Raw genomic sequence first — 25,592 nt, forward strand, 5'->3', positions numbered from 1 at the left:
AATAACATTTATATTCACACAGAGAAATTATAAACCTAATTCCTTTTAATCAAGGTTGAATCCCCTTCCCCTGGATCGATTCAGGATGTCTCCAACCAAAGTTCAAAATCAAGAAAGTTCTTTTAATAGCCAAGTTTCACTTGAAATATAACACAAAGTTCTGTTCATTCCATATGACCTTCACTTGGCAATATAATAATAATTGCCACTGGGCTCACATCGACCATCACCATCACCTCCAATTCTTTGGCAGGGTCAAATTACGGCATTGTGGTGTCGGCAGTGAGAGCCTCTTTGGTGGCGTCAAACGCCTCCTGCTCAACCTTGCCCCAATGCCAGTTCTGGTCTTTTTTGTTAGGATGCATAAGGGCTCTATGAGGGTGGCGAGGTTTGTGATAAACCTCCTGTAAAAATGTACCATTCCTAGGTAACTGCAGACTTCTGAAGGCGATGTTGGAGCTGGGGCCGCTTTAATGTCCTCCACCTTCTTGGGGTCTGGCGACAGTCCCCCATTATGGAAGACAAACCCAAAGAAGGCCACCTTTGATTCCATGAATTTACACTTTCTCTGGTTCAGGGTCAGCCTTTGTTGGGATAGCATTTCCAACACCGCTGTGAGTCTGACCATGTGCTCCTTCTGAGATCTCGAATAAACAAGCATGTCATCGCTCACGTTGAGGACACCTGGGAGCCCTGCCAGCACACCCCCGACGGTGTACTGAAATACCTCAGCCGCCAACGACGCCCCCGAAGCTCAGTCGCCTGTACCTGAACAAGCCAATGTGGGGCGACAATGTCATGATGGCCCTGGAGTCCACGTGCAGGGGAATCTAGCGATAGGCAGCTTTGAGGTCCAGTGTTAAACAGTTGTGCTCATCGTAGGTCGGCCAAGATATAGTCCGATGTGGAAGTAGGATATCTTTCTCGCCTGATTGTTGTGATTGGGTAACCTCATATCGATGCAGATGTGATCCTACTCTGGGCATTTTGGCTTGGCCGCCACAACGATCGGCGACACCCAGGACGTGGGCCCCTCATCCCTTTCATATACCTGTGCCTTCCAGGTTGAGGATCTCCTCCTCCACCTTTTTCCTCAGATGATACAGTGCGACTGGCTGAATGGTAGGGTCGACATGCAGCTGGAATTCATGTCCCTTTAGGCAACTTACACCTACAGACTAGAAAACCATTTCAGCAGGCATCCAATATCTTGGCGGTAGATGTGGAAGGCAAAATGTACCAGCCCCAGGTCTTCCCCTGTACTGCAGCTGAGTAAAGTTTCCTTGGCTACCGACGTTACATAGAACATGGCCTGGATCCAGACATCTTTGTGGCGTACCATAGCGGTGAAGGGCCCACCGAGTGGCAGCGACAATGCCCCGCCATATGTGAAAATGCATATTTTGGGTCTCCAAAGTGTCGGCATAGCACGACATTCTATCATCGACCCCTGTTTTTTCGACTGGTGTTTTTCTGACCAAATTTTGCTGAAAAAACATCAATATTTTTTTGGGGGGGATGGAAAGGGCATGTAAAGGATGGGGGGTCAGGACCAGTTAAACATAGGGGGAGGAAGGGGTTTGGTGGGGGAAAACATTTTCAATCCGTTTTTCTGCTAAAATATTCCAAAAAACACCAGTTGAAAAATCAGGTGCCGATGATATGACATAGAATCGTCAGCATAGGGCTGAGCTTTCTGAACTCGGCTGCAGGCATCACATTGACCGAGGCCCCAATGTCCACCAGGATTGACATTTTCGTATTCAGGATGGTGATCGAACAGCAGGGTTTTCTGCACGGTCGTCTGGAGTCTAGGCAGATAGCTGAGATGAAAAACGCTTCCCCAATGTCACCTGTCCCTTTCATTCTCGATAGGATGGGGGCACCCGGTCGCAAGTCATCGTCCATGGCGGCCTCTTGCCAGTACCGGGGTCTCGGTGGCATTGGGACGCCTGCGCATACTGCCAGGGGGCCTTACACATCCGGGCGTAGTGGTTAACCATACCGCATCGCCCACGCATGGCTCCTACTGCCGGGCAGGTTTGATCATGATGTGCCAGACCTTGGCAGGCATCACATGGATTTTGCCGCTCCTCCGGGAGCTTTGGATTATTCTGCCTGTTCTGCTTCCTGTACCTTCAGCGGGTCTACACGACCCCCTTGATGACACTGCTTGCACCATTTCTGGTCAGCCACCTTTTGATGCCTCCTCCATTTGCGCAGACCTAGACACGGACAGTTTCTGAGTCCTTCCCAACTCCAGTATCCTGTGCAACGGTATGTCAGGTTCCTTCAGTATTTGGCAGCACAGTGCTGCTAACGAGCAATGTTAAATGATCTGTGCTCTTATTTTGTCTGTTTCATCAGCTAACCGGCATACCATGGCTAGCTGGCATAGTCGTGCATGAAACACATCCAAAGATTGTGCTGGCTCTTGGTGGGCCTGCCGCAGGCAAAATCTTTCGTAATCTTTGTTGTTAACTAGTAGGAGAAATATTCCTGTAGTGTTTCTTTGGCAGCATCATACGAATTGTCCCGAAGCCGCAGAGTCTTGAAGATTTGATGTACCTCACTGCCCGCATAGAAAAGAAGCATTGCCCTCATAGCCGTTTCATCGGTCTCCTTGGTGGTGGCAAAGTACATTTCTAACCTTTCTACCCACATGTCCCACCGTGGGCCGAGAGTAGCGGGTGCTCCAGTGATGTCAAATTCCAGTATTGATCAACTAATGAAGCCCTGGTGGGCCTCACGTGGTGCGATGCTGCTTCTCCGCCCATCGCTCCTGGAAGTGAGAGCCTGGGCCTGGAGGATATTCCGGCCTCATCCTTCTGCTCTACGTCACTCATGTGTTGCTACCAAGGGCCGCTAGCTGAGTGGACGGGCCAGACTGTTTCAGACAGTGTCCCCATGGTCACAGAATCTTCCAACCGCAGCACAAGCACCCATGTGATTGGGCCGCTTGCAGGGTTATCAATTCCCCTGCCACCAGCGGGGCCTGGCCTGCTCACCAGCGTGGAAGCGTTCATATCGGTTTTGCGCAGGGCTTGGCCGTGGCCTCTATAGTGCCCATGGGCATGGGGAGGGTTGCAGGCCCTCCTCCTGTCACTTCCCACCCCCACAAGTTCACCAGAAGCCAGCACCAGTTTTCATTTTTTTTAGTATGGATGGGGGGTCTCTCCCACGGTGTAAACACCATAAACTTCTCCTCTCTTTTCTTGTTCGAAACTAGAAATTACTGCGCAACAGAGCGCAGACTCACCAGTTTCCCAGAGCTCGCCGGAGATGAAGCGGGGCCACCTGGCTGGGCACGAGACACACCCCTGTGTCTGCGCTCAGAGCTGTGATGACTTCTGCAGCAGGGCCCAACAGCTGCTGGGGAAAACCTATCAGCGATGCACCGAGATGATCAGGCGTAACCGGGGCTCCAGCTCGGCACAGCAAGATGAATCAGCCGCCTAATCCCCAGTTGTTACAAGGACGGGCCGGGGGCACCAGGGCGTGAAATAAAGATGCCAGTCGTCTTTGTGGGTTGCGGGAGGGTCTGTCCGATTGGCGGGAAGACCACTTTTATTGAAACCGTGACACGGCCATCACCTGACATGGTGCTAGCACGCACCATAACACCTTTGGGTCGGGAACAATACAGGAGGGCAGTTGGGGAACGGGCATCAGCGGCGCTCCGCTGGCTGTGTCTGGGTTTTATGTTGCCAATTAAGATTACCCCTGCTAATTGCGCAGGGAGTATTAATTCTATTAAAGACTAAGAGGCGAGCATTATGCTTCAACTTCTTTTATTCACTCTTCAGCACTTTCAACTATAAAACATAAGAAAAACTGAAAAGGTGTCTTTCCCTTCAGCACATTTCTTTTTCTTGTTTAAAACTACAAGTCCCATGGTCTCTGTAGTCCTTCTAGCACTAGTCCATATTATGACCACATCCTCTTCTTAGGCTACTCCTCTTCTTTTGATGCTCTAAACTGCATCCTTCCAAACTTGAAATAACAAACGGTCCATCAAACGTGTTGAACCCTTTCAAGTGATGCTTGCTCTTGCTGCGATTCTCGCTGCGAGGCGTGTAAATCTTAATGCTTGCTCTCTTGGACATCCTCATCTTCAATTATTCTTTTGGTCCTCTCCTGTGGAGCATATAAACAACAATATCAGGGTGGTGTTCATGTACTGTCCTTCATAATAGCAAAACAGTTTATACATTTGTACAGTACATATGAGGGCGGGAAATTAATGCTTGCCTCCTAGTCTTTAATAGAATTAATACACCCTGCGCAGTTAGCAGGGGTAATCTTCATTCTATATCAAGACTGGAGGCAAGCATTATGCTTGTTTAAAGCTTCCGTAGCACTGCTGTTGCTATCCCTCTAATTGGTTTAAAATAGAACTCTTTAAATGTACAATTGCTAGCCCAGTCCACTGCTTGCATGATATCCTGCAGGGTTACTTCTGCTGTAAATGCTTTGGAAGCCATGGCCCCTCTCATTGAATGTGCCCCGTATTCCTTGAGGTTGATGCCCGCTAGTTGCATCACTTCATGCACCCATCTAGCTATGGTGGCTGTTGCCACTGCCTGGAATGGTTTGCTGCGCGCTATTATCAATTGTGTGGTGCCTGCTGCTCTGCGCTCTGCTGTTCTGCTCTCGTACTCTTTAATGCATCTAGCGACACACCATTTGGAATAATTAGGGAAATAAGGGTAATATGCTGAGGTGGCTCCTGTCTTTGTTCTCCTTACTATCGAGAAGGTCACTGCTTCGGGTCTGAAAGCCTTCCTATCAAATTCTAAGGCTTTAACATCTGCCACTCTCTTACAGGGTTTATAGTCATAATGTAGAAAAAAAAAATGTCGACTTACAAAAATGTAGAAAAAAAAATGTAGAAAACCTATACATATAATGAAAAGAGTCAATTATTAGAAAAAAAATGTCGAAAAAAAATTGGCAATTAGCACTATCAATAAATAAATAAACAAGAAGAGTATCATTTACTAGGGGGGGTCCCCCCCAACCCTCCTCACCCAACACCCCCGGCCACCCCCCACCCTCCCACCACCCTCTCACCCCTCATACTCAACACATTTTAATTATATATATATTTATTTATTTTTTTCGAAAAAATTCTAAAAAATGTAGAAAAAATTTGACATTATTGTTTTTCGACATTATTGTTTTCTAAAAAAAAAATCGACATTTTGACTTTCTACATTATTGCATTCTACATTATGACTGACCACCCTCTTACAGGACTCTAGGCACAAGAGCATGGCTAGCTTGCCTGACAGCGGTTTTAGCAATAGAAATCTGTCTACTGGCCAGCTATCTATTAATCTGAGTACTACCGTTACGTCCCACAGCTGTTTCTCGGCTCGGTAGGCACTTTGTATCATGCTCCCCTTATGAGTCTGGACACTGCAGGTGCTCTCCTGCTGACATACCCTGTACTGGCAAGTGGCCTGCGGAGATGGCTGATCTGTACACTCAGATCGTACTGAAGGCTTTGCCATCTTGCAGGAGGTGTGCCAGAATGTTTAGCATTGGTACTATCAGCGCTAAAATGGGATGAACATTTCTCCCTCTGCACCAGCTTGTCCACTTGGCCCAAGCTTCGTCGTAGCTCCTCCTAATGGAGGGGGCCCAAGATTCTGCGATAAGCTCCCCAGCTTGTGCCGAAATGCCTGCCAACTCCCAGCGTCTCCTGATATTATGCATGCTATCAGTGGAAGAATCCCCCTCACTCTAAGAGGGTGAAACGACCCAGCTGGGTCCGTGAGCAAGTGCTCCCCTTCTGGGACCAGTTGTGGTGTGTCCGCTGTCATCCCCATCAATGTCGGAAACCACACTTGTGATTTCCACATCGGGGCTATCAGGATCAGCTCTGCCTTCTCTCGATGGCACTTCGCCAAGACTCTGCTCAGCATTGCGAAGGGGGAAATGCGTAATGTATCTCCCCTGCCCATGCGTGCAAGAACGTGTCTGTGCCCTGAGCGGCTGGGTCCAGCCTCCAGCTGAAAAAGCTGCTCGTCTGCGCATTGAGACACGACACGAAAAGGTCGTAGTGCACCGGACCCCACATCTGATTCATCCGCCGGAAAATCTCCAGGTCTAGCTTCCAGTCACTGGAATTTGGCAGGAATGCCAGAAGTCCTTCAATAGTTCTGCTAGCAGTTTGGATCTTGTACCGCATAAGTGATTCATGTATCTCACAGCCGATATGTTGTCCATTTTGAGGAGTACGCAGGAGCTCACCGTCACCCTCTCTCTCGTGAATGTCTTGATGGCAAATGAGCCTGCTAGTAGTACAGGTTATTTATGTGTAGGCAAAGCTCCTCTTTGCTCCACTTTGCTCCGATCTCTAGGGACCCACATCTCGTTCCCCATCCTAGTCGGCTCGCGTCTGACTCTATCACTAGGTTTGGCCGGTCTCCAAAGATGTCACGCCCATTCCAAGCGTCCATATTCTTCAACCACCATTCTAACTCCGTGATAGAATCCTGGTCCAGGGGCACCCTCTGGTGGTATCTTAGATCCTGTTGTAGGTGTCTGATCTTTAGCCTCTGGAGGGTCCGGTAATGGAGGGGTCCCGGAAATATAGCTTGGATTGATGCGGCTAGCATCCCCACTATCCACCCTTGATCGAAATCTCCTGTTTCCTCGGGCAGTCCCTGATCTCCTTCTTGATGTCTTTTATCTTTCTGCTTGGTAGTTGTAGGGTTGCTTTTATGGTGTCTATTACAAATCCCAGAAAGTCTAAACTTTCCGCTGGCTTTGTTTGTGACTTTTCTCTGTTCACTAGGAATCCCAGTGAATCTGGGAGCTCCTGCATCCATGAGGTCTGGTACACCAGAGTCTGTCGATCCTCCAATAGGAGTAGAAGTTCATCCAGGTATATGATCATCCGGATCCCCTTCCCCCGGATTGTTGCTGCCACTGGCTTCATCAACTTGAAAGCCCAAGGCGCTGAGGCTAGCCCGAAGGGCATTGTGCTGAAACACCACAGCTGCCTATTCCAGCGAAATGCTAGGAAAGTTCTGAACTCTGGCTGTACTGGCACCGTGAGATAAGCATCCTTCAGGTCTATCCTGGTTAGCCAGCCTCCTTCTCTGAGGGTATCCCGGAGCTGGTGTATGCCTTCCATCTTGAAATGTCGGTATACTAACCACCTTTTCAGCTCTCTTAGGTTTATAACTGGTTGCACTTTCTCTTTCCTGTGTACCAGAAACATAGAGCTGACAAATCTCGGCTTTGTCCTGCACTTTTCTATGGCTCCCTTCAGCTGTAGCTGGCAGAGTTTGTGATGCAGGCCATCTAGATCGTATTGTTGCATCTGTATTTCCCAAGGCCAGGTCTATTGCACTGGCTCCTGAATGAATTCTATGTGTAGCCCTCTTACTGTTTGCAATACCCGTGCATTGCTGAATAGCTCGCGCCAGTTCTACCAGTAGAGCTGAGTTCTCCCGCCCACTGGAGGATAGTTCCCTTCTCTCACCTGGTCCTCTAGGAAAGCGTTCTCTTACCGGGAAGAATGTGTTCTGTTGCTTGGACTCCCAGTACTGTGCTCTGGGGTTATGGTGTCTTCTGCCTCCTTGGTAGTGATCAGCCGATCGACCCCGATGGCGGCCAGTCCCGGCAAAAACTCTGCCTGGGTAGACCCTGCGAATAGACGTTTGGGCTTTTTCCAAGGAGGTGTAGGTGGTGACGAATTTGCCCATTTCCTTTCCAAAGGTGTCTCCCAATAGAAGTACCTGGACTGACTCTCTGGCTTCATAGTTAGCTATGTCGCTTAGTTTGGGGTCTATTTTGAGTAGGAGGCCTCTCCTTCTCTCAGATGAGATGGCGCAGTTGGCGTTGCCAAGAAGGCACACCGCTCTCTGGGACCAGCTCGCGAGGGCTTTGGGGTCAATCTCCTCCCCGGTGTCCCTAGCCCTCTCGGCCAGGTCCATTATCTTTGTCAGTGGTCCTGAAATATCCAGGACTTTCTCTCCAAGATCTATCTATTCCCTTCCTTGGATGTTTGTTGGTCTTAGATACAAAAGCCAGCATTTTTGGGTCTAGATCCGGTGTCTCTGCCACCTTGCCTGGCAGGTCCTGACGGGGCATTCCGCCCGGAGGCGTTGCTTCACCTCCTTGTCCAGAGCTTTTCTCAGCCTGGCGGTCATGTACTTTGGAACCCTCGTGGAGGGTTGCCAGTCGGAGGCTCTCGGGTTCCAAATGTTGTCGGGGTGAAACATGTCGGAATCTTCTTCTGGATCTTCGTCAGGTGCTTTTCCTTGCAGGCTCTTTTGCCACTGGGTTTTACCTATTCTTCTTCTTCTTCTTTCTCATCTCGTTCTAGCGAAGATTGCTTGTTCTTTGCTGGCTCTTCTTCTGAGCCTAGGACATCCGTGCCCGTATTTGCTTCCCCTAGGGTGGGGGACTTGAGGCCTGGCACAGCCGATCGGTGCATAAATGCTACTTTGAGCTTCGAGAACGCGTCAGCAGCCTCTGGGGCATTGTCAGGTACCCCGTATGGTCGACCCATGGGGTCATAAGAGGCCTTCCTCTTACGGGTCTGGTCACTCCCCTTAGGTTCTGTGGGCATGCTGCTCTTTTCTAAGGTGTTTTCTCTGGGCTGGCTCAGCATGGACTCTAGGGTCTCCAGCCTCTTGTGTAGGGGTTTAACCCCTTGCACCACTGCGTCTGCCAACGAGCTCCCCAGCACTTCCTTAAAGCTGGAGGTGAGGTCTAAGGACTGCTCCTCCTCGCTCCATTCAAATTCGGACATGGTGACAGTGCTGTGTGCCTTATACCTTTACGGTGTCTGGTGCACGCCCACTGCTACGTTGGCTCTTGCTCTTGAGGGCAGGGGTAATCTCCTGTCTAGCACTTTGATGTACTAGGCCCTCTCTTTATACGTTTTTTTTGTTCGTGGCTTGCACCTGTATCTCTATCAACTCTTCTCAGTGCTTCTTTGCACTGGCCGCAGCTTAATGCTGCGACCAGCACGCTAAGACGGATCATTGGATCCATTTTAGCGTGCAGGTCGCGCTGACAGCAGCATGTGTGGCTGTCAATCCGTGCAGAGCTCCTGCTCTGCACACGTGTCTCGCACGTCGTAATGCGCTGCCTCTCCGGTCGAGAGGATGTTCGTTGTGATGGTTTTCACCTAGCTGATCGGTCACTGTTTTCGCTAACACAATGTTATCAATTTGCTTTGAAATAACGGTGCCGGGCATCCGCTGCGTGTGAGCTGTAGGAATGCGACACGGCTCTGAGACTCTGCCTCTCTGTTGGAGGGGGCCGCCGTGTTGCATTCCTACTTGGCACCACCCCCGCAAAGGTGGGGGCTGTAGTATTCTGTGGCTTAGAGGGAAGACGAGCCCCCGGCCATGCCAGGAACGCGACACAGGGCTCGCCTCCCTCAGCCTGACTACTGCCATTCGTCAGAACAGAGAAGTGCCATAGCTTGTTCTACGGTCTCGGACTAACCTGTTCTTTCGCGCACCGCTGTGCGCAGATAATTTCTAGTTTTGCCCATTAAGAGTACACGCTGTATAAATGTAACTTTCTGAGTATTTTTATCTATGGCATATACATTTCTACAATTGCAGATCTAATAACTATACCTAAACACATATATATATCTCTACTCTTAGTTCTGACAGTTTGCCCTGTCCATTTATCAGCAGGCATTTATCAGCATAAAAGCCTGCGTTTATCGGAGTAGTTATGAAAGTGTACTTACCTGCTTGAAGAGCATGAAAAGAAGAGGAGGAGCCCAAGAAGAGGATGTGGTCATACTATGGACTAGTGCTAGAAGGACTACAGAGACCAGGGGACTTCTAGTTTTAAACAAGAAAAGGAAAAGTGCTGAAGGGAAAGACACCTTTTCAGTTTTTCTTATGTTTTATAGTTGAAACTGCTGAAGAGTGAATAAAAGAAGTTGAAGCATAATGCTCGCCTCCAGTCTTGATATAGAATAAACGTATCCTGATCCATCCCTCCTTGCCGCCTGCCTCCTATTTCATAACAGACACACTCCCATTGATATAAAATAAACTGAATACATACATTTTGTACTCTCTGCCTCAAATGTGTGGGTCAGACGTGAGGGGCGGCCGTGGTGTGACAGTAAAGGCTGTTTACCAGAGGTCTATGGAGGCCGGTGCACCCGCATCATCAGCGTCCCTTGGGCAGCTGGAAACAGCAGGTGCTTGAGCCAAGAGCACACAGGGAAGGCACACTTTTTTGCGGGGGTGGAGGGGAAATACAACTTACCAGAATCTCGTACGCCATGCTGCACAATAAGAGCATGGAATGTTTCAGGCGTATATCAGCATTGTTTCAAGAAGGTGACGATGAAAAAACAGTAAAATGGAGGAGGCACACCGATAACAGGGGCAGGGCCCTCCTCCTTCTTACCGCATGGGTAAGGGGGATGGATAAACCCACATGCGTCAAAGCACGTGGAAAGACCCCGAAGAGCGACAAAAGAAAGGGGCGGGCCAAGCCCCATATAAGTGGTGGGCGTCCTGCTGCACAGAAACTTTCAGCTTTCAGCAGAAGGATGCCTGCCGCAGCAGAGGAGGTTTTTCGTTTTTGCATCGCAATCGTTTGCCAAAGAGGACTTTGTGGCAGGGGGACTGCTTTGTCTCAGGTGGACTTAGTTCGAGCGGACTAATAGCGGGAGTGAAGATCGGGAGCTGCGGAGCTGAGGCACAGCAGCAGGCAGTCAGGGCAGCTGCGAGCCTGAGGTCTGCTATGGCCGGGAGCTGACGAGGAGTGGACGAGCGAGCAGATGGCAGGGTGCATTTGCGGCACATCCTGCGTCACGGAGAAGGTAAGGAGGAGCGGGCGCTGGGACACGTGGGGAAAGGGAGCGGCCGCAAGTTTAAGTGCTGTTTTCTACAGTAGGAGTCTGGGCCCGCCTGTGTGAAACAGTATTGAAGGAGCGGCCATAGTTGCTGATACTGTTGTTCACAGAACCGGGTTCGCCTGGGTGAACGGCACGAGGAGTGGCCATATTTGCGGATACTTTTTTTTTTTGTATTTTACCGCGCTGGCCTGGGTGAAATGTTGGAGAGGAGCAGGCAGAAGACAAAGGGATTGTGAATTCTTTGAGCAGCCGGGTCACCTGGGTGAAACGTGCTAAAGGAGGGGCGTTAAGTAAAGTACTTGTGACTAGTGTGAGCTGCGCGGAGCGGGCTCGCCTGGATGAAACGCTCCAAAAGGGCGGCCATAAACCATAATACTTTTGACTGCTTTGGAACAGCCGGGCCATGTTGGTTGAAGGATTACAGAGGAGCGGTCAATTTTTAAGGACTTTTGGCTGCTGGTTGGGCTCAGTTTGATACAGTTTGGCACAGGCGATCAACCAGTGCTTGTGGGCAAAGCTATGAGCGGAGAAGATGGAGGCACAGGGTCAAGGTGCTAAGGGGTTTGTCTGCCCTAAGAAGGGCCTGCAGGCCTTCCTCGCCATGACATGGATGGCGGCTGACAAGCATGGCACAAACTGGATGGAGCTGATGGCCTCTCAACTGGGGGCTGATGGTGCTGGGTGCAGCCAATGGGCTGAATCACCTCTGTTGTTCCCTTCCACATCCAATGAGGAGGTTTTGCTGGAAATTCAGACACTAGAAGAGGGCGAAGAGGAAGAAAAGGAACTGAACGAGGAGGAAGAGCCAGTATCCAAGAGGAAGAGGGTCATGACAGAGAAAGTCAAGGCCAACAAACAGCAGGCGGATGCTACCAGGAGGCACAGACCAGCTGGCACTAAATGAAAGGGGAGGGCGCAGGAGTCTGTTTCCTTGATAGCACCCGTACCTGCTGAGGCTCCAAGGAATCGTGGCGGTGCTCCCAGCGCTCCTGTAGCCAACTTGGCGGTAGCAGTAGAGGGCTCCACAACCTTGGAGATGGTAAAAGGTATGTTCATGCAGTGTATGCAAGCATGGGTAAATGGGGGTAATGGCCAAATGTTATGTGGTAATATTAATGCTTTTAACCAGTTGGGTAGGAACACAGAGGCGGTTCACCATCAAGGGGAGAACCTGGTGACAAGGGGCCTGGGCTCTGGGGTGGGACAAGCCTTTGTCGCTCCCGGGGCAGGACAGGTAGTAGGAGTGGGGCAGTTAGCACAGGTAGGGGCACCACCAACAGGCCCGCAGGCGGTAGGGCCAACATGGTGGGGACAAGGTGCAGCAGTACCTGGGGTCACCTCAGGGTGTGTGGGGGAGACGGCCAGGGACTGCAGCCTGTGCTGGCGCCATCAGTCAACCAGGTTCAGGGCGGAGTGGCGAGCAATGTCACGCAGTATGGGAGGCCTATGTCAGGCTTTGGCCCCGCAAGGGTTGCAGTGAATTCCTTGGTATGGCATATACCCAGGGCATACAAGGAGACGGTGTGGCAAAAATAATTTTGGGAAATCCTGGATCTGGTGGTGATGGAACCCGAGGGTAAAGGGTTAAGGGAGTTAACTGAGAAAGAGAGGGAGAAGAAAGACAGGGAGAGACCAAAGGTGGAGGCTACTATTCACAATTGGCTGTGGGCCTTTAGGATGTATACTTCCATCATGCTTTAGAAATTCCCACAGGATGCTGTTTCAATAGATTGCTTATGAGCAGTACAGTCACAATCTGTATCTAAAATATGGCACCGATGCTTGGCTCAATTATGATAGGGGTTTTAGACTTAAAATGCAGGTTTGGCCAACTATGTCCTGGGATGAAGTGGATGTGGGCGGGTGCATAGACAAAATGGTACCTGCCAGGGAATCTGGAGACAAGGCGCAAGGGGAGAAGCCGCAATACGGGAGGAATAAAGGGTCTTATCCACACAGAGGCAAGGGGTCCTTTGGAGGGAACACCTCGTGGTACAACTGTTCCAGCTTCCAGGGGGAGCAGCCTGAATGCTGGGGGTTTGCTTAAGGAAACAGTACCTTCGGCAAGGCTTGTAGATTCAAGCACACAAAGGGCAAAAGCTCAGGTGGATACAACTCTTCAGCTGGGGAAAGGAAGAAGCGAAACAGCGCCAAACCCAAGGAGAAAACAAAGCGATTAAAAGCCGTTTACCCACACCAGTTTGATTGCAGGTCATGATTCCTTTTTATAAATGTGTATCATAACATTAGTGATGCTGAAATTCTCTGGGAAGGTTTTAGGTGGGGGTTCAGGATTCCTTTCACGGGGGTGAAGGGTGTCAGGGAGGCCAGCAATTTGACATCAGCATTGGTAAAGCCAGAGGTATTGGCACAAAAGGTGGGAAAGGAAATCAAACGGGGGAGGGTGGCGGGCCCTTTTGCCTCCCCACCTTTGGAGCATTTTGTGGTATCACCTTTGGGTTTGGTTCCCAAGAAGGAGGAGGGGCAGTGCCGGTTGATACAGCACCTTTCCTTCCCGGAAGGGGAATCAGTGAATGATGGCATAGCGGAAGAGCAGTGCAGGGTGCATTACGCATCATTTGATGAGTCTGTGGAGATGGTGAAAGCCACAGGGAGAGGTGCTCTGATGGGTAAGGCTGACATAGAGTCCGCATTCAGGTTGTTGCCAATCCACAAGGATAGCTACCATTTACTGGGCTTCAAGGTGCAAGATGATTACTTCTTTAACAAAGGTTTGCAAATGGGTTGTGCTGTTTAGTGTGCATACTTTGAAAACTTCAGCAGCTTTCTGGAGTTTGCATTAAGGCAAAGGAGCTCGGTAGGGGGGTTACTGCACTACCTTGATGATTTTTTGTTTATCGTAAGAAGGGGACGGGTGAGTGCCGGTCATTCATGAGATCATTTCAGGGACTGATGGAGGAAATGTGGGTACCACTTGCCAGGGGGAAGACAGTGGGCCTGGTCACGACATTGACCTTTCTGGGGATTGAGATTGATTCAGTCACAGGAGAATGCAGACTGCCCAGTGATAAGGTGCTGAAATTGAAAGAAACGATCAAGGTGATGAGGGGTAAGAATAAAGCCACCTTGAGGGAGCTTCAGTCACTGGCGGGCAACCTCAATTTTGCGGGACAGGTCATCCCGGCTGGGAAGGTGTTCGCTAGGAGCATCAAGCTTAAAACAGTGGGGTTACAGCAAGCAGGACAACATGTCCGCCTGGGGGCGGAGGTTAAGGAGGATCTCAGAATGTGGGATGCGTTTTGGATGACTTTAACGGGGTGTTGCTATGGAGAGAGCAGTTGGACAGTGGCAAGGGGCTTAGGCTTTTCACTCATTCCTCAGGTTCACATGGATTTGGGGCCATCTTGGGGAGCAAGTGGTGCGGTCAGGCTTGGCCAGCGTAGGGATTACTAGGGACATCACGCTGCTAGAGTTGTTCCCTATCGTAGTGGCTTTTAAAATGTGGGTCCGACAATTGAGGGACAAAAAGGTGTTGATCTGGTCAGACAATTTGGCAGTGATACAGATCATCAACCAAGGCACGTCTAGTAAGGGTGATGACGCTGCTCAGAGAGCTCACAAGGTGCCTGCTGAATGAGGGCACGGCATATTCCAGGGGTGAAAAATGTGGCCACTGACACTCCCTCTCGTTTGCAGTGGGAGAAGTTTCGGGGGAGCTGTCCGGAAGCAAGCATGATGATGACCCCAGTCAAGGCGCAGTGGTGGGGCATGATTGCGGGGGATCTGAGTTCCTTGATATATACCGCTCTAGCACCTGGCACAGCGAGGAGATACAACACATGCTGGAAGCGGTTCTTGGCCCTTCAGAACAAGGTGTTGACAGAAGCACAGAGGGAATTACCGGTACAGGTTTTTGTAGGATGGTGTTGCCGGTCTGGGAGGACGAGATCTTGGATGGCCTATCACTTGGCGGCAATGGCGCACTACTACAAGTTGGGGGGCAGGACAGAGAGAGAGCATTACATTGTGATGGCAATGAAAGATTGGGCCAAGCAGGCTGAGAGGAAGCCAGATGAAAGGCGGCCATTGACGTGATGAAATTACACAGTATGATCGAATGCCTACGAAGAGTTTGCAGGAACGAGTCCGAGAGGGTTCTGTTTGCGGCGGCTTTCATTTTAGCTTTCTTTGGGTCTTTCAGAGTGGGTGAGCTGGTACCGGAGAATAGGGACGACAGGGGCTCTCGGTTCCTGAGGATGGGTGACGTGCACTTAGACAAAGGTCGTTTGAGCATCTTACTGAGAAAATCCAAGACAGATAAGAAGGGGAAAGGTAGGACCATTACACTCATCAGCACACAAGGCAGCAAGGTGTGCCCGGTGGGGTGCGTGGCGGCGTATCTCCAGCAGAGACTGCCTACAGGCGAGGGGTCCCCTTTTCTCTTACACAATGATGGATCGCCTTGAGCCGTTTCCAATTCAAGAGGGACATGGACATGGCACTGGAGAAAATGGGGGTTACAGAGGGGGTGTTCGGGACTCAATCCTTTAGGATAGGGGCAGCCACCTCAGCGGCAGGGATGGGCATGAGTGCGGAGGCTATCAAACAAATAGGGGGATTGAAATCGGGGTGTTTTAGGAGGTACATCAGGCCTGAAAAAATGTAGCGCTAACAGCTGCCTTCTCATCTCCTTCCTAGTAGTTGCAGCACAGAGAAGGAGGCAGTCCGTCTGGGTGGTTGGGCATTCCTTTGTGTCAAGGGCTGGGGCGTGCTGGACGGCCGAACAGGAGGAGCTGACCGCTGGCGAGTATCGGATATGGTGGCATGGGGTGCCTGCGATGAGATAGGCACAGCTGCAAGGTCCCATGCGCAAATTGCTGAGCAAGCAGCAAAAACCTGATGTTTTGATCATACACCTCGGGGGCAATGACTTGACGAGTTTGGGAAGAGGGAGCTTGATGAGGGAGATGATGTTTTTCTTACAGGAGTTGTCAGCAGAGCTGGGGGAGACTGAGATTGTGTGGTCGGAAATCATTCTGAGGCAGGAATGAAGGGGTGCTGAGAGTCACTCAGCGGTTGAGAATTAGAGAAGGAAATTGAATTGCGCAATGGCAAAATTCTACTGGGGCAGAGGTTTTCCTCAGATCAGGCACGGCTTGATCAACTTGAAATCCCCGGAATACTACTTGAAGGATGGATTGCAATTGTTGGCACCTGGAATGGATCTGTTTTTTTGGAATATCTGCACAAAGCTCCTTGAACTATGAAAGAGGGAAGGGGGGCGCCTCGGTGGGCGGTAACCCACCTTTGGCGTGGCAGTGTTTTGGGGACCAGTGACAAGAGACAGAATCCGAATGAGCCATTGCCAATCCGGAAGAGTCTTTGCTCTTTCGGACCAGCGCCTCTTGGGAGCCTAAGGGGCAGGGGCGTCTGGTGGTAGCAATGAGGGCTCAGCTTCCCCACAACAAACAGCGCTCTCTCAGCCCAGGAACACCTGCAGGGGCAGGTGGCTCTCAGACACGAAGGGTTGGGGGAGTTGTGCCTATTATGGACTTTGCTGGGGAAAGGGGGAAGCAGGTTTTGGACACGGAGCAGTCGCCGGACCTTCAGAACTATTTTCACTATTGTTTGCTGTGTTTTATTATATATGAAAATAAATCTGCTGCCTTTTTTTGCCAAAAAGAAGACATGTCGGGGGCGCTGTTGAGAAGCCTGCAAAATGGCTGCCTAGTGCAAGAGCTCCGTGCCTAGCTGCCTTCTATCCGTTGACATCTGCGGTTCTGCTTTGGATCCTGAGTCCCTGCTACGATCCCTGCACTGCTGCCAACGAGCACTATCCGCACGTCAAATTTTGGGAGAAATCGGACCCTCCGAGCAGGAGATCTTCGTCCCGCTGTGTCTCGCTGAGGACCGCTCTTGGGCCTCCGCTGGGCCCTGTCCTCATCATGTATGTATGTATGTATTTAGTTTTTATATAGCGCCGATAGCCCACAGGCATCAGGGCGCTTGTACATAAAACACTGCTCCTGCAAGACCAAAGACAGACAACACGTATGGGACGAACAAACGGTACAGCTAGCTAATAAGCGACACGAACTCTAACTAGGACCTGCGCCCTGATCATGGCCTGATCGGGTGCCTCCCGCCGGATTCATCTGATGGCTGCCCTCTTCCTGGCGCCTTGGGGCACACACTACACTCGTGGGCCGGTCCGCTCCTGTCCCGGCCCCGCCAGACTGTCCTTTCCGCTGGGGGCTTAGGCCGCGGCTGCCCGCCGCACGTCGGCTGCCCGTCTACGGTCGTGAGGGGCCTGGGCTGAGCTGTTTGGTGCAAACCGGTGGGGACCGCTGTCGCGGCCTGTTTCCTGCATCACTGCTGATCTGTAACCCAGCTGAACCTGAATGGTGTGTCCATTTTCTAAGGGATTTCTGCCTCGACGCCAATCCGGTGCCGGTCAGGTGAGGAGCTGAGGGGGTGGCTCCACCTGGGCCCTACATGTATCCGCGATCCTTCTACCCTCTCCCTTGACACTGGCTGGCGGCGTGTGCATTGCTTCGTCCATTCCCTGGAACACCGGGACACGGCCACTCTACGGCGGATTGCCCTATCACCCACACTTCAGCCGCGTGGCTATAGGGGCTACCTCTCCCGCTGGAATCTCCCTCTGCCGCCCTGCCATACATTGCTTCGGAGCTGCAGCCTCCCCGGATTTGACACTGCTCCCTGAGGGAACCGCAATAGGGAATGAGATGATCCATCTGGCCTCATACTTGGCTGAGCTATATATTTAGACTCCCCGCGCACGGGGCCTCCTCAATACCTGACTCACTGGCTGGACTGACCAAGGGGGGCTGTGTTCTCAACTAGCCGGACTGCTCTCGTCGAGCCTGTGGCAGCCCCTAACGCCGCCGGAGCCCGCCCCCTTCATCTTATTACCTCCCCCTCTGGTTCTGGCCATGTCGAGTCGTTCCAAAGGATCTGCTAAAGGGGGTGCCATGGACAAATTTACTAAGGCGGTCCCTCGGCCTGAGGTGGGCCACACGTCGCCCCCACAGGAAGAACTTGACAACGACCCTAATCCGGGGGTGGCGGCGCCAGACCTCACTGCCATGATGGAATCAATGGCGAAAAACTTTGCCTTCTTTCACGAGAAGCTTGATGACATTAATGCGAATGTTGACTCACTCAAAACCTGTGTAGACCAGGCTGGATCTAGAATTACTGATGCTGAAAACCGGATCTCCACCAATGAAGATGCGATACACACACTTCAGGACACTGTGGCCACCTTATCACGCGACATGGAGAGCGTTAAGGCAAAATGCGATGACTTGGAGTCCCGCTCCCGCAGAAACAACCTTCGCATCATTGGGGTCCCTGAAACTGCCCTTGAGGGGCGCGTGGAGGACGCAGTCGAACAACTATTCAAGGACTTGCTGGGTGATCCGGACCTCTCCCCTTATTTCACGGTGGAGCGGGCTCACCGGGCCCTTTCCCCGCGACCCAGACCTGGCGATAGCCCCAGACCCATTATAGCCAAGATTCTTAATTATCGTGACAGGGACCTCATCCTTCGCCTGTCACGGGAGAAGGGGGAGCTGCGACTGGAGTCTCACACTATCAGAATCTTCCCAGACTTTACGGTGGCGGTGCAGCAGGAGAGATGTCAATTCCTCGGCGTCAAGAAAATGCTCAAGGAACGCAATGTCCCATATACCATCTTATTCCCTGCACGGCTCAAACTCACCCATAAAGGCAAACTATACTTTTTCGCCGTCCCCGACGAGGCAGTGAAATTCATTGAGATGCAAATACCGCTTCAGGGTTCTGGAGACGGCTGTGTTGATGATAATTGATAGCGAATGGCACGGATTGTAGACATTTATTGAACTTGTTAACTTAATCTGCAATGCGTTGCTGGTAAGGTTACTCTGTTCACTGTAACGTTCTGCGCCTGCGATGAACCACGCCCCTGCAGTCCTTACGAGCGACAGCGTTAATGTGCACATCCTTATTGGCATGTTAGTGAGGCACTCCACAGAGCCAGTCTTGCATTGTTTTGTTGTCCTACCTCAATTTCTGTCTTCCTGTTGTTCAAATGCAGGTCTTTAATCTCTCTGCGATAAGCCCCGTTCCCCATATATGGGACATAGGGATGTACACTATTTGACTGTTGAAACTGTCTTGGTTTGTTACGGAACCGCAGGGGCTCGTGCGCAGTCCCCGATTACCCGCTCCGTGGGTGGGGCCTGCGTCATGTGTCCGCCACCACTGTTCGTTTTGCAACAGAGCCATTTGGCTACAAGCGTGCTAGCGCACAGCAACGGTGCACCCCATTGCGATTGCACTGTTTTTTTTCAAACCTTTGGTACGTGTTGGCCCCAGTTGGGCCTCAGGGCAGTTTGGGCCAGGTTGGGGACGGCCCAACTGCGCGCAGTTAAGGGTGGGCGATGTTTAGCCTGCTGATCCATGGTTAGTGGTGAGGGTGGGGGGCGGGAAATGGGTGGTTTTTCAAAAAGGCACATGAGGTTTCGCGGCGCGCATGCTGAAGTGCCACATGCCCACTTTCTGTTCCAAATCTGGGAGCTCATACCATCACTGGAGCTGGGTTGTTCACTGAAATATGGGTACTGTGTGTGTAGATGCCTACCTCTGAAATGGCTACTGTCATAATCTCCTGGAATATTCGGGGGCTGAGCAATCACACTAAGGCCCGTAAGATCGTGGCCTATGCCAACAGACACAATTGCAAGATATTGCTTCTACAAGAAACACATTCCAATGGACTCATCCCGAGGGCTGTTGCCCGTCATGGGTTTCTGCCAGGTTCTTTACCTCCTATTCCACACAATCTAGAGGCGTTCTCACGATGATCCACAAATCAATCAAGTTTGTGCTGCATAAAAGCTACGTCGACCCTGAAGGTAGCTATGTTATACTACACTGCACACTGGTCAATAAAGAGTATCTGCTGGTTAACACTTACTGTCGCAACGTAGATTCTCCAGAATTCTTTGACACTTTAACTACCATACTGCTGGGCTTCGTAGGGGTGCAGATCATATGGGGGGGTGGGGATCTGAACCTTATTCTGGACACTGTCCTGGACAGAACTGCCATGGCAGCCAGAGTTCTGTCTGGTGTGGCGCGCAGGCTGCATGGCCACGTGCAGTCGCTCAATATCTGTGACGCATGGAGAACACTTCACCCCCTGCAGCGGGAATACACCTATTACTCTTCTGTACACGATAGTTCGTCCAGGATAGATTTGTTCTTGGTCTCTAGAGAGGTCATGTGTAGGGTGGAAGATACATGCATTTTGCCCCACACATTTTCGGATCACGCTCCAATCACATTGTCCTTAGGACTGGGAATTCCCATTCCAACACTCTGCACCTGGCGCTTTAAGTCCGAAGCCCTAAAAGACATTGGGCCTCATTACACGGTAGGCGGTAAGGGTTTACCGGTACCGGTATTTTACCGGTACCGGTAAACCCTTACCGCCTTACTACGAGGTCCCTTTGCGGGTTGGTACATTAACGCCTGCTTTTAGCAGGCGTTAAAAAACGAACCCGCAAAGGGACCGGGGTGCTAATTACGGTACCGCAATTTGCGGTACCGTAATTAGCGCCTTCCCCATTCCCATTATGCCCTATGGGGCACAAATGGGAATGGGGAAGGGCAATGGAGGAAGGAGGAATTACCGCCTTCCCCACCTTGGAATAGGGCGGTAATTCCCCTTTCCTCCAAGGCGGTACCGGTAAATTACCGGCATGAACCATGGCGCTAATAGCACCATGGTTTACCGCCTACCGTGTAATGAGGCCCATTGTGTTTAAGTCTGAGATACTAGCTGACATTGAGTCGTTCTTTGAACTTAACTCTCTTCAGGACACGTCTGCTGCGGTTAGATGGGAGGCCTTTAAGGCTTACATTAGGGGTATGTCTATCCCCCGGGAGGCTGGGGTGTTGAAAGCTATTAGAGCCGCTCTAGGGCGATCTGAGGCCAAACTGAAAAGATTGGAGCAATGTTGCTCCTCCGGTACTGACCCCACCACTCTTGCCCAAATCTCAGATGAGCTCCAGGTATTTAACACTCTAGCTACCAGCGAAGTTCATTACTTCAGCCGCCCACAGGCCGCCAGGAAATATGGAGAGGGAGACAGACCCGGGAAAACGCTTGCAACACTTGTGAGGGGGGAATTGGGCCGAACGCAGATCACTTCCATCAGAGAGCGAAATGGTGACGCTCAATGGGCAGACCAATGAATACTGGATATATTTACCAAGTTCTATAGATCCCTTTACTCCCAGCCCATAGAGCACACCGAACAACATATGCGAGAGCTCCTCGACCAGATCCCCACCACGGAAATTTCCCCACAGACCTGGGACCAGTTGGATGCCCCGTTTACGCTGGATGAGATAGTATTGGCTATCTCAGACTTACCTAAAGGCAAGGCGCCGGGACCTGACGGCCTCACTGCGGACTTCTACCAAGAGCACATAGCTATTCTGGCCCCCCGGCTGTTGGAGGTCTGGAATGAGGCACTCCGAGCCTCTATCCTCCCCCCTTCCATGCGGGAAGCGGCCATCACGGTGCTGCCGAAACCGGGTAAACCTGATGACGAGTGCGGGTCCTATAGACCTCTCTCCCTCATGAACCTCAACACAAAGATCTTTGCTAAAATCATTGCTAATCGCTTTTTGCCAATTATGACGCACTTGGTACAAGAAGACCAAGCAGATTGTTCAATGTCATGTCCCGTATAGATCAAGACGTCCAGGCCGTAGCGGTTACGCTGGACGCTCAGAAGGCCTTCGATATGGTCTCTTGGAAATACATGTGGCTGGTCCTCGAAACAATGGGCATTGGCCCAAATATGATAGGGTTCATTAAACTATTATACACTTCCCCTGTTGCGCAGGTACGAGTTAACTCACTAACATCCGAGATGTTCACGCTATTCAGAGGCACCAGACAGGGTTGCCCCTTCTCCCCGATCTTTTTCGCTTTGGTGATAGAACCAATGGCGGACTTTGTCCGTGTACGACACTCGCGTAAAGGAATAGGACTGGTTGACGATCCTGAAATAATATCTGTATATGCTGACAATGTCCTACTATACATCAGAGATCCCACAACTCACCTAGATCCCATACTGAGAGACATCATCCGCGTCGGCACCCACTCCGGATTTACGATTAACTATTCCAAATCGGAGATCTTCCCGCTCACTAAAGCTACCCTACAGCCCACCACCGAGTATCCCCTGCGCTGGGCCCCTGAGGGTGTTAGATACCTTGGGGTGCAAATATCACTCACTAAACCCACCTTGCTTGCCGACAATTACTCAGCTGTAGCACGAACAGTTGAGACCAAAATTTCACGATGGCGCACTCTTCCGTTGACCGTTGCTGGCCGACTATCTCTTATTAAAATGATCTTGCTCCCCAAGCTCTTATACACCTTTTGAAATATACCCATATGGCCTGGGAGGGCTTATTTCACTAAATTGCATACGCTTTGTGCACAATTCCTTTGGCACTCCGGAGCAGTGCGCAAGAAGTGGACTGACATGGCACTTTCATACAAACGGGGAGGTATTGCTGCTCCAGACCTAGAACTATACTGGATCGCAGCCCAGGCCCAGCATGCTACTCATTGGTACCCTGGCTCCCCAGTGCGCCCACATGTCAAACTGGATCGGCTTGCGTCCGCTGGTATCAACTTAATGTCCTTAATACTACATCGACACTATGCACCTGATTCCCTCATCGACCCCATTGCTGCGACCCTGTATGCCTGGTCACGTCTGCCATACTCGACAAGTGGGCCCTCCCCATATAACAAATGGCTTCCCGTATGGGCCTTCCCTGGCCTGGAGCCCACGCTGGATATCGCTTTGGCCCGACACTGGGTTGCACTGGGGTATCTGGCGCTATCCGACTTCTATCCCGAAGGCAAATTCATAGATCCCCAAACATGGAGACCGGGGCACACCAGATCCCCCCTAGAGACTCTTCAATACTACAGGCTTCGCGCCGCGTTCCGCACCATGTGGCCCTCCTTTCCTGATGAGCCCCCAGATAACCCAGCAATAGCATATATCGCTAACTCGGGCGGTACACAGGGAGTCGTCTCTTCACTGTATCAACACCTACAAGACATCATCCCCACTCCGGCTCTCGGGGCGCACGACGGATGGTCGGCCGAACTGGGCCTAGAAATACCTGATGAATTGTGGGAGGATATGTGCTGCCACACACAAAAAGTCTCCCTCAACTTCCGTTTTCGTGCCATGCAATATAAGCTTCTTAATAGGCTCTACTACACTCCATGCAGGACATCGGGGTTTGCTCGCTCTGAGGTGCACCTCTGCCCGCGTTGCGAGGCAGTGGATGCTGATCACTTACATATGTTCTGGACCTGTAACAAATTGTCCAATTTTTGGGACGGTGTTCTACATACACTAAGTGCAGTAACTGAAACTGTAATTGATTCCGATCCTTTGGCAGTTCTGTTTGGGGTCTGGAGGACTGACGAAACTAAGCGCCTGAAAAAGTTTTTGAATATAAGTTGCATGATTGCCAAAAAATGTATACTCCAGAGCTGGAAGCGCTCCTCCCCACCGGCCTCTCAGAAATGGCTGGGTATGCTCACATGGTCACGGAACTGTGAGGAGGAATACCTGACTATGCTGCCCGCCCAATCTCGCCCCAGGAACATCTGGAGCGAATTTAATACGTATCTCAACAAACAAAGTGAGAACACGCCCGGATCTGGCTTGTCTCCAGTCTCCATGCATGCATTGTGATCTCTGTTGTGTCCTTCTTTATTTGGTGATGCTCTGTAACCACTGTTGGAACTATATTTTGTAATCATTATGATGTTTTATGCTATGCCTGGTTTATATGCTTGTTGCCTTGAAGTTTGTGCCTTGTGAACCTCTGCCGACAAAAATAAAAGTTTTAAAGAAAAAAAGAAGACATGTCTCATTCTGCACCTTACTGGTGGGGAAAGATAGAGGCCGAGAGAATGAGCAGGGGTGATGTATGTGGCATAATAATGGACAGATGCCCAGGTTATGAAGGTGACGACAAAAAAACAGCAAAATGGAGGAGGCACACCGATAACTGGGGCAGGGTCCTCCTCCTTTCTCCACCCTGGGTAAGGGGGAGGGATAAACCCAAGCGCCCCAAAGCGCGTGGAAATTCCCGCAAAGGGTGACAAAATAAAGGGGCGGGCCAAGCCCCATATAAGGTGCGGGCGTCCTGCTGCAAAGAAACTTTCAGCTTTCAGCAGGACGCCTGCCGCAGCAGAGGAGGTTTTTGGTTTTCCACCCACCCACCCTGCACAAGGAACAGCTACGGCAAGACCTGGCCGTTGACGTCGCGGAACGGCAAGGCAGTGTTTTGGTGACAGACTCCGAATGAGGCATTGCAAAGCCGGAAGGGTCTTGGCTCTTTCGGACCAGCGCCTCTTGGTAGCCTAAGCGGCGGGGGCGTCTGGTGGTAGCAATGAGGGCACAGTTACCCCCCAACAAATGGCGCTCTCTCAGCCCAGGAACACCTGCAGGGGCAGGCAGGTCTTAGACACAAAGGGTTGGGGGAGTTGTGCCTATTATGGACTTTGCTGGGGAAAGGTAGGGTGGCCAACTGTCCCGCTTTTAGCGGGATTGTCCCGCACTTAGGGACTCTGTCCCGCCATTTGCAGAGTGGCTGTGCGGGACGCAGGTTGTCCCGACTTTCGTCAGGACAACCTGCATCCATCCCAGCCACTCTGCGAATTGAAGTGGGCATTTCAACAGCACGGCGCTGCAGCCTGCTGCTTTCTTTCTGTGGCGGCTCTGCAGCCTTGGCCCCTTTTTAGCCTGTAGGTCGAGCTGTAACGCTCGACACCTGGCTTCATTCAAATGCTAATGTTTTGTTCCTGGGTCGTGATGGTCATGTTTTCAGTTAAAAAACGTGACCATCACCTCTCAAGGACAAACCATTTGCATTTCAATTAAGCCTGGCGATAGAGCGTTACAGCTCAACCTGCAGGCTCTAAAGGAGCCATTAGAAAAATGTTTAAAAAAAAGGGGCCGGGCCAAACCTGAATGACGTAGTGACGTCATCGCCGCCTTGTGGGCAAGTGTCCCGCAAAATACTATCAAAGAGTTGGCCACCCTAGGGAAAGGGGGAGCAGGTTTTGGGCACGGAGCAGTCGCGGACCTTCAGAACTATTTTCACTATTGTTTGCTGTTTTTTATTATGTGTGAAAATAAATCTGCTGCCTGTTTTTGCCAAAAAGAAGACATGTCTCATTCTGCACCTTACTGGTGGGGAAAGAAAGGGGCCGAGAGAATGAGCAGGGGTGATGTATGTGGCATAATAATGGACAGATGCCCAGGTTAACTCCCCGTAGCATAGAGATACCAAAAGGAATACACAAAACCGACGAGGTAATTGTAATAGCCTTTTATTTTATTGGGCTTTACAACTCTCCTTTCATGTAACATTTAGCTTCAGCTTGCTGCAAGTGCCCCCACCCTCACCCCACTTTTTGCAGCCTCCCTCGTTTCCTCCCGACTGCCCTTTCCTCTGTCCATGGCACATGAGCCTCTCCTCACTGGACGCTAAGGTAGCATATTTAACGTTACTCACGATCTCCCCTCTTTCAGGAACTCGTCTAACCTCTGGCACCCACCCTACGTACTGCAGATGCCGTCATAGTGATGTAAACCTGTGCCAATCTCTGCGCTGCGGAGGAACAAAGGCACGC

The 25,592-nt window shown here is 51.0% G+C and overlaps 1 long non-coding RNA gene across 1 annotated transcript; it reads right to left on the bottom strand.

The window, feature by feature from the left end:
• Positions 1-3,774: 3,774 nt before the first annotated feature.
• LOC138493318 (uncharacterized) lies at positions 3,775-25,583 on the bottom strand. The gene is made up of 2 exons (XR_011276375.1): positions 25,475-25,583; positions 3,775-4,137 (listed from the first exon to the last, which is right to left on the bottom strand). It is a non-coding gene; the product is annotated as an uncharacterized lncRNA (long non-coding RNA).
• Positions 25,584-25,592: the final 9 nt, after the last annotated feature.

The sequence above is a fragment of the Ambystoma mexicanum genome, chromosome 10 (genome assembly GCF_040938575.1).
Source record: "Ambystoma mexicanum isolate Mex_15411 chromosome 10, UKY_AmexF1_1, whole genome shotgun sequence".
NCBI classification, from domain to species: Eukaryota; Metazoa; Chordata; class Amphibia; order Caudata; family Ambystomatidae; genus Ambystoma; species Ambystoma mexicanum.